An 8,508-nucleotide genomic window follows, 5' to 3' on the forward strand; every position below is an offset into this window, starting at 1 on the left:
AGTCATTTGGCGGCGTTCACGCAGTTAACCCAATTCTGATATTCTTTCCACTAACTTGTCTTTTAACCAATCACATCAGATCTTTTCACATGATATCTTTTTTAAGCGTATCTGAATTATCAAAATACCAATTAGTGAAAAAAAGATCAGAATTGGGCCACTTGTCTAAATGCAGGCCAAGAGAGAGCCATATTAAGAGAATTCGGCCAGGTTTTTAGAGCGCACGCCATGTTAGTGCCTTTATACTCAAAATGTTGGTGACATAACAATACAAGAGTGCCTTCAACAATTCCCAATGAAATGACCCGCTGTAAACAAGCAAAACAGAGCAGCGGATTTCAGATGCGTTTTTAGTTATTAGCATTTGGGATAATGTGTATCCAAGTCGGTCCTGTGTTATGGTGTTAATAAATTGCATATCTGCTTCCACTGGACATCTTCATAGGTTTTGAAAATGATCAGAAATAAACGGCACAAAGCGGAAGCATCAATTATCACCTAGCAACGACTATGGAGGAGAAAGTGGCGTTCTCGTAACATTCAGACAGAAACCGCATTGGCCCAACTCTATATAGATATGACTGTGGTTTTGGGTTGTTTTATGCAAAATGTTTAAAGTTATATATAGCTCTAACCTATCAGAGGGCAAACTGGAGCTATCGTGCTTTTCCATACTCACCATTGTGAAAAAAGGATCTCAAGAACCTCTGAGTGGGCGTGCTGTGCTGCAATGGCCATTGGAGTCACGCCGTCTTGATCTATCTCAGAGACCTGGCCACCATGTTCCAACAACAGCTCCATGATATGAGAGTAGCCTACCTTTGCTGAAGTGGTCCTTCTGTGGCACAGTTGGTAGAGCATGGTGCTTGTAACGCCAGGGTAGTGGGTTTGATTCCCGGGACCACCCATACGTAGAATGTATGCACACATGACTGTAAGTCGCTTTGGATAAAAGCGTCTGCTAAATGGCATATATTATTATTATATTGCTGCCTCGTGCAGGGCAGTCGACTGCTTCAGACAGACCTGCTCCACACAGGCTCCTCTCGTGATCAGGGCAGATGCCATTTCATACGACTCCATGTTCAAGTAGCATCTTCACATTGTCCACCAGACCAGCCAAAGCTGCTAGAGTTAGCAGTGTTTCTCCCTCCATTGTCTTCTCCTCCAGGGACAACCTAAAAGACGCTGTTGGACACAACCCAAGAGATCAGGAACCAGTTCTAGCACGTCCAACAAAACAAAACAAGTCATGTCGCACATATATCAGTAAATATCCACATTCATGCCAGTAGATTTATAGGATATGCAGTCCGTGTCCAGATATGCAGCCCATGATGTAATTGTTCTGTAATAGCCTACCACACAACACTATCTAAACCCACTGGCTCCATGTCATCTACAAGACCCTGCTAGGTAAAGTCCCCCCTTATCTCAGCTCGCTGGTCACCACCTGTAGCACGTGCCCCAGCAGGTATATCTCTCTGGTCACCCCCAAAACCAATTATTTCTTTGGCCACCTCTCCTTCCAGTTCTCTGCATCCAATGACTGGAACGAACTACAAAAATCTCTGAAACTGGAAACACTTATCTCCCTCACTAGCTTTAATTTATTTATTTATTTTTTATTTCACCTTTATTTAACCAGGTAGGCTAGTTGAGAACAAGTTCTCATTTGCAACTGTGACCTGGCCAAGATAAAGCATAGCAGTGTGAACAGTCAACACAGAGTTACACATGGAGTAAACAATTAACAAGTCAATAACACAGTAGAAAAAAAGGGGAGTCTATATACAATGTGTGCAAAAGGCATGAGGAGGTAGGCGAATAATTACAATATTGCAGATTAACACTGGAGTGATAAATGATCAGATGATCATGTACAGGTAGAGATATTGGTGTGCAAAAGAGCAGAAAAGTACATAAATAAAAACTGTGGGGATGAGGTAGGTGAAAATGGGTGGGCTATTTACCAATAGATTATGTACAGCTGCAGCGATCGGTTAGCTGCTCAGATAAAATTCTCCAACTTCAGCGATTTTTGCAATTCGTTCCAGTCACAGGCAGCAGATTACTGGAACGAAAAGCACCAACTGTCAGAGCAGCTCACAGATTACTGCACCTGTACATAGCCCACCTACAATTTAGCCCAAACAACTACCTCTTTCCCTACTGTATTTATTTTATTTATTTATTTTGCTCCTTTGCACCCCATTATTTTTATTTCTACTTTGAACATTCTTCCACTGCAAATCTACCATTACAGTGTTTTACTTGCTATATTGTATTTACTTTGCCACCATGGCCTTTTTTTTGCCTTTACCTCCCTTATCTCACCTCATTTGCTCACATCGTATATAGGCTTGTTTATACTGTATTATTGACTGTATGTTTGTTTTACTCCATGTGTAACTCTGTGTCGTTGTATGTGTCGAACTGCTTTGCTTTATCTTGGCCAGGTCGCAATTGAAAATGAGAACTTGTTCTCAACTTGCCTACCTAGTTAAATAAAGGTGAAAAGGTTGGACAGCTGCCTTGTGCAGAGGGTACCAGCCCCTATCATCTGCCTCACTGAAGCTTTCTTGAAATTGTGACAGCTCTTGGAGTGAGAGAATGTCACCTGGGTGGAGAATGTACCAGAAAGAATGATGACTTTTCACAGGAGCATTAGTGTCTTATGATGAACTATCAGTCTACAGTTTCCTAGCAGTTTTCTGTTGTCAAGTAATTGGACATGATTCATCTAAGCTAAGTAAAATGGTGTCGAGCCCGCCCAGCCCCCAAAATAGTATGGCACACATCCTTGTCTCTCTCCCTCTCCGATCATGCCCTGATTATGAATGCTACGTTAATGTCAGCAATGCATTGTAACTAATGTCCATGCCCTGTATAATGTAATCATTAATTTGACAATGATATGAGATACTTGCATTTAGTATTCAATTCTCAGATATTTCTTGATTCTTAATGCAAGTCATCAATAGTCCTGCTTCAATATTGCTAAATCATCGGTCTGGAGTCAGATAAACAGTTTAATAGACTTTGTCATTATTAATTGCATAGTCTTATCACGGGTCGATGTGGGATATGTATAACATAATATATAAACTCAGCAAAAAAAGAAATGTCCTCTCACCGTCAACTGCGTTTATTTTCAGCAAACTTAACATGTGTAAATATTTGTATGAACATAACAAGATTCAACAACTGAGACATAAACTGAACAAGTTCCACAGACATGTGACTAACAGAAATTGAATAATGTGTCCCTGAACAAAGGGGGGGGGGTCAAAATCAAAATCAAGTTTTCAGACATTTCTGGGGGGAATGGCCCTAGCCCTCACCTTCCGATCCAACAGGTCCAAGATGTGCTCAATGGAATTAAGATCTGGGCTCTTCGCTGGCCATGGCAGAACACTGACATTCCTGTCTTGCAGGAAATCAAGCACAGAACGAGCAGTATGGCTGGTGGCATTGTCATGCTGGAGGGTCATGTCAGGATGAGCCTGCAGGAAGGGTACCACATGAGGGAGGAGGATGTTTTCCCTGTAATGCACAGCGTTGAGATTGCCTGCAATGACAACACACTCAGTCCAATGATGCTGTGACACATCGCCCCAGACCTTGACTGACCCTCCGCCTCCAAATCAATCCCGCTACAGAGTACAGACCTCGGTGTAACACTCATTCCTTCGACGATAAACCGACCATCACCTCTGGTGAGACAAAATCGCGACTCGTCAGTAAAGAGCACTTTTTGCCAGTCCTGTCTGGTCCAGCGACGGTTGGTTTGTGCCCATAGGCGATGTTGTTGCCGGTGATGTCTGGTGAGGACCTGCCTTACAACAGGCCTACAATCCCTCAGTCCAGCCTCTCTCAGCCTATTGCGGACAGTCTGAGCACTGATGGAGGGATTGTGCGTTCCTGGTGTAACTTGGGCAGTTGTTGTTGCCATCCTGTACCTGTCCTGCAGTTGTGATGTTCGGATGTACCGATCCTGTGCAGGTGTTGTTACACGTGGTCTGCCACTGCAAGGACGATCAGCTGTCCATCCTGTCTCTCTGTAGCGCTGTCTTAGGCGTCTCACATTACAGACATTGCAATTTATTGCCCTGGCCACATCGGCAGTCCTCATGCCTCCTTGCAGCATGCCTAAGGCACGTGACCCTGGGCATCTTTCTTTTGCTGTTTTTCAGAGTCAGTAGAAATGCCTCTTTAGTGTCCTAAGTTTTCATAAATGTGACCTTAATTGCCTACCGTCTGTAAGCTGTTAGTGACTTAACGACTGTTCCACAGGTGCATGTTAATTATTTGTTCATGGTTCATTGTACAAGCATGGGAAACAGTGTTTAAACCCTTTACAATGAAGATCTGTGAAGTTATTTTGTTTTTTATGAATTATCTTTAAAAGACACCGACCGTCCTGAGAAAGGGATGTTTCTTTTCTTGCTAAGTTATTGATAAATATCACTTTACTACAATGGGACAAGTGGGCTTGATGCATTTTCATTTTTTTTTGCATACAGCTCATCTGCAGCCATGGTTTGCTTTGTGTGGGCTGTGCATTCATTTAGTAGGCCAACGTAATATAATTTTGCAAAAAAAGCCTACCCAACCTGGTTCATAATTTAAATAAAACAGTACGACTTTACATGACACCCAGCATCATAACAGTCATAACTGTGTCATATGTCATAATAGCTGACATAATATGGTCGTAGCACTGTCATAACACATATATTTAGACCTGTTGTGACATATATTGCGTTATTTTATGTCTGGTTGTGACACCCTACGTTAGAGTGTCAAAACCCACAAAGCCTACCAAACAAGGCAAGACATTCCATTACACCATAGCCTACTTGTGAACAGTATGTTTCTGTTATATAACATTTGCTGAAATGTACCATATTAAATTATCATTGTAATTGTGCACACATAGATGTCAGACATGCGCCTACCCCAAAGCTCGGTTTCTGATGACTGGGATGAATGCAGGAGCAGGACAAGACACACTCTTTTTAACTGACATTTATTTTATTTATTTAACCTTTATTTAATCTTTATTTAACTAGGCAAGTCAGTTAAGAACAAATTCTTATTTACAATGACGACCTGCCCTGTCCAAACCTTAACCCGGATGATACTGGGCCAATTGTGCGCTGCCTTTTGGGACTCCCAATCACAGCCGGTTGTGATACAGCCTGGAATCGAACCAGGGTCTGTTGTGACACCTCTGACACTGAGATGCAGTGCCTTAGACCAAGGGCATGTAGGTGATAGGCTTATCTGGCTTATATGATTTTGATGGTAATAATACTTTTTGACTGTGTCATAAAGTGCATTTTCTACAAGTTATTTAAAATATGATGTAAAAAAACATAACTGTAAAGAATTCATTTTCACAACAACAAATGACTTAGGAAACAAACTTTTATACAAAAGGAAACTTCTTGGCAGGGAAAAAAACACATTTGAATAAATGTGGGTTTTGACCCTCTTAAGTAGGTGTCATAATCAGCCATAAAAGAACGCAATATATCTCACAACAGGTGTAAACATATTGGTCATGACAGTGTTATAACCATACTATGACAGTTTACAACAATTTATGTCAGATGTTATAACATATTATGACATGGTTATGACCATGTCATAACGTGTTATGATGCTGGGTGTCAAGTAAAGTGATACCCATAAAACCCTGCATGTGAAAATGACAATCTCAGTAATCAGACAGAGTCACAATGCATTTACCTCGATCAATAGCCTTTAGGATCTTCAGATGTTCATCACTGAGAATATTGAAACAGAGGAGATGTTTAGAGAGTGTTCCAAAATAATTGAAGTAAGCATAATATGAATAATTGTTCATGTCATTTTGATATAAAAAAAATGACAGCATAAAGCAAAATGCAAAAGTAGCCTAGGACATGGAGTATTTTCAGAAGTGTATTCGTATCATGCATTACCTCTCTAAAGATGATAATGATATTTGTGGCACGACTCTTGAATGCTCATTAGAATGTTGTAATCAAGCAGTCGATCTTCGTCCAGGTCGTCAGGATCCATAGCTTCAGAGGAAATAGCGATGTTACCATGTGGCCTACTATCACGTGTGAAACAGAAATGTAATAATATGCTCAACAATTCAAACATACTGTATACAAGCTGCATAGTCAATAAGGTTGCATGGTTGGTAGTTCACAGTCGTCTCTTCTCCCTACATGGCAAACACTTTGGCCATTCAGATCATTCATCAAGTAGCTCTTCAGTCTGGGAGGGAAAAGGTCACAGCTCATGGACATGGGCAGGGCCGGATTAAGAAATCATAGGCAACGGGGCTTTGGTCTTGAATTCAAGCAAACAACAGCCCAGGCCAATGAAGCGACACACATATTGTACAATATTAGGAGGATATACATCTATATACAATACCAGTCAAAAGTTTGGACACACCTTCTCATTCCAGGGTTTTTCTTTATTTGTGCTATGTTCAACATTGTAGAATAATAGTGAAGACATCAAAACTATGAAATAACACATATGGAATCATGTAGTACCCCAAAAAAGTGTTAAACAAATCGAAATCTATTTTATATTTGAGATTCTTCAAAGTAGCTACCCTTTGCCTTGATGACAACTGTTCAGGAGTTTTATGGCTTGGAGGTAGAAGCTGTTAAGAAGCCTTTTGGACCTAGACTTGCTGCTCCGGTACCGCTTGCCGTGCGGTAGCAGACAGAACAGTCTATGGCTAGGGTGGCTGGAGTCTTGGACAATTTTTAGGGCCTACATTTTTTTGCTGCCTCTTGGGCCGCCCAGGGGCTTCAGCCCCAGTAAGCCCCTGCATTAATCCGACCCTGATCATGGGGTCATTCAGTCTTTTCAAGGTCAGCTGCTTCCTGATCTCCAGTCAGCACGGGTGCTTGAGTGATCGGGTTTCCCTAGGTGAAAGGGAATAAACAGAAAAGTAAACATTTTGAATGTGATATACTCCATGTAAATGGTGCATTTGGAATAGTAAAAGCATTGTATTTGAACATATAGTCTTGCCAGTATATAACCTTACCCAGAACGTCACATATGTCAGGCCATTCTTTCTGCTTCTCCAGGGTGAGTCTGAATTGTGAAGAGATATGCACATGACTAACATAGTGCAGAAGAATGCGCACCACACACCCAGGTGCATGAGGCATGAGAGACTCATGAATTCACAAAACTGCATAAAGGATAGACAAGATTGGAAAATGTTTTGTTTGTCACTCAGTTGAGAGAAGCTTAATAAACATCCCACAATGGAAATAATGAAAAAAGGTTGACAACTCACTGGAATTCCTTCTTCCTCTACACATTTCATACTCATGCTGTCGTCATGGTTACAAGTGAAGCACCTTTCAACATCATAGCCATTGTTGAGCAGAAGACACATCATCTCGTCCCGCAGGCAGTAATGCAGAGCCGGGGGAAGCACTGTGTTACTGACCACTGTGAAGTAACAATTGACGTCTGCCTGTCTGGCCAGAAGCAGCTTCACAATCTCATACCTCCCGGCTCTCACCGCCACCAGGAGGCAGCATAGAGGGTCCAGTTCAGGTTTGGCTCCTGCGTTCAGCAGCATTTCGAAGCATGGGATGTCCCTAGAGACAGCAAAGTATAATGTACTTCTTCTCAAGTCCATGTTCTTGTCTGAGAGGCGTGGCGTCAGGAGGACGTTGACGTACAAAGCCATTTTCTATGAGTAGTTCCATACAATCAGAATGGTTGCTATCAACTGCAGAGTGAATCGGGCTTTGGCCAGTGAGTTTTATAGCAGTGAGAAATGAAAAAGGTTTGGTGGAGATGGACATGTCATTCAACACCTGTGAGGCCTGGCCGAATGTCTTTGAACTGTGTTACGGGAGATCTTGCCTTTACTCACTCATAGTGACCCTCATGTGCTGCCTTGTGGATTGGTAGTTGTCCAATCAAACTGGGTAGATTAGGGTTGGCTCCATGCATCCGTCAGAACACTCTTCGCATTTAAAGCCTGGGAATTGACTCTGTTTCCTTATATGACATGTAAAAACAAAGTCACACCAGCTGAGAGAATACAGTACATGAGACAAGTTTACAAGCAAGACCTCTGTAAATTCACCGAACCTATGACTAGATGGATACGTTAACATTCCGAGCTGATTTTACCTCACTGGTTACGTACCATAGTGGAGAACAATGTCTAGCATGTGGACATGGAAACACCCAACAGGGTCACGCCCTGGTGATCTTTCTAGTTAACCCGACCACCGTGCCTTAGCAACGCCATCATGACCTCAGAGCAGCCCACCTTGGCTGCTTCCTGCATGAAGGGCCACTTCTTCTGACAGATCCGCTCCACCCAGGCACCGCTCGCAATCAAAGAATAGGCCATTTCATATGAACCGGCCCTAACAGTTTCAGCAAGCTCTGTGGTTTTAAAAACTCCTTAAAACACAACAATGGTGAATACAACTCAAAGATTGTGTTTCTATG

The 8,508-nt window shown here is 42.0% G+C and overlaps 1 pseudogene; it reads right to left on the reverse strand.

The window, feature by feature from the left end:
* Positions 1-6,543: 6,543 nt before the first annotated feature.
* Positions 6,544-7,998, reverse strand: LOC118396220 (ankyrin repeat and SOCS box protein 15-like; annotated as a pseudogene).
* Positions 7,999-8,508: the final 510 nt, after the last annotated feature.

This window comes from Oncorhynchus keta, chromosome 17 (assembly GCF_023373465.1).
Source record: "Oncorhynchus keta strain PuntledgeMale-10-30-2019 chromosome 17, Oket_V2, whole genome shotgun sequence".
In the NCBI taxonomy this organism is placed as follows: Eukaryota; Metazoa; Chordata; class Actinopteri; order Salmoniformes; family Salmonidae; genus Oncorhynchus; species Oncorhynchus keta.